Here is a 1,888-nt window from a genome sequence, read left to right on the forward strand (position 1 = left end):
AGATAAAAAAAATTTTATTTTTTAAATTATTAATTTATACTTTTATTATATCTTCTTATTGTATCACACATTATTATTTTCTTACTATTATTTTATATCACACACTATTATTGCCTTGTTTTCCTTCTCATTTTCTTCTTCTCCTCCCACCTTCTCTTTACCCGATCGTAATTAATGATCATCAAGTACCATTATCGCAACTTTCAATCTTGTCTATCGCTTTAATCTATAATCATTTATTGTGTTAACTTTTATGAGTCGTTGAAGTGTTGTTAAAAGAATTAGTTTTTGTGTCTTTTGAATATCTAGATGTATAAAATAATAGTTTTTTTTTTATGTGCATTTTAAGTTGTCTTATTATTCTATTAAAAAAGATGTACACATAAAGCATTCAAACTTTTTGCTCAAATTATCAAAATTTGATGTCAATAATCCATAAAAATAATATTAAAATATATTATTTAACTAATTTAATAAAAATAGTACATTATTGTAAGTTTTTAACTAATAATTATAAATTTAAGTTGTCAATGAGTTATAGTTCAAATGGTATAGTCTCCCCATACATTGTTTTTTATATTTGACTACTTTTATATAAGTTGTACATTTATTTTATTGGGTAAATTAATTAAATTATATTTTATTATTTTATTTTGCATATTTTGAAATAATACAATCCTACTATAAAGATGACATTAGTTTTTATAATCTAATACGAACCTTTTTATTATTTTGTTTGTTACTTAAATATTATCTATAAAAAAATAATTACTTAAAGTGAAACACTGTAAAAAGAGAGACATTTTTTTTGAATTTAGAGTTTTAATTTGTTTTTTAATCATCACTTGATATAACTCAAATTTAATATGTTAAAAAATTCTCTCTGTCTCTCACTCACTCATATTCTTAACTTCTTCTATAATAAATTTTTTAAATCATCTAAAGTATAAAAGGTCACATCTTTATATTTATCTTGAAAGTTATAAATTAAAAGTAAATGATATTAGTATTTTTAACAAAATTAAAATAAAAAGATCGAAGGCTCTTGATATGTTCTTTTGTACCAAAATATTACAGTTTATTATATTATTATATCATCATTATACCACATAACAAAAAGTAGAATTTTATATCTTCTTGTTACTTATTTTACTGTATTTTAGCTATCTAAATTAGGCTGTATAATATCGTGAATGTTGAAACGTTAAAGAATATATAATAGAAAATTTAGATGTTTATTGTGTTATCAAGTTATTTAAAAAAATTAATTAATAAATATTTTTATCCTACCACATCTTTAATGTTATATGTTATCTAATATTCAGTTAAAAAAAATAATATTAACCAACATAGAATTGATTAAAAATTCAAAAAAAGATTAGCAAAATATCCATGAAAATTTTTTTATTTTACCATTGATAGGTACAGATTTTTTTGCGTCTTTTATGTGCTAATCAAATAATTAGTACTATATATCAAATGAATAATATTAAATTAATAATTTTTTTGCAATATAAGTTATTTATTTTAATTTAATTATGAACGAATTTGCATGTACTTGAATATCAGTACTCTACATCATTAATTGTTTAGGAAATAAACATATCAATATTTTAACAAATTATTGGTAGGTACAATTTGTTTGTGCGTCTTTTCTATGTTAATCAAATAAAAATTAAATTTTCATGTTCTATTAGTGTAAAATAGTTTCACGTGCATCTAATTACGCAACGCTATCAAATTTAAACTCATCAAATAATCAGAATTATATACCAAACAATATTGTAGAATACAAAATCATTAAATTTTTTGTTATATAATTTATTTAATTTAATTTAAAAATAAATATTTATGTACTCAAATTTTAATTACAATACTTTACATAATC

The sequence above is a fragment of the Arachis ipaensis genome, chromosome B02, assembly GCF_000816755.2.
Source record: "Arachis ipaensis cultivar K30076 chromosome B02, Araip1.1, whole genome shotgun sequence".
NCBI lineage: Eukaryota > Viridiplantae > Streptophyta > Magnoliopsida > Fabales > Fabaceae > Arachis > Arachis ipaensis.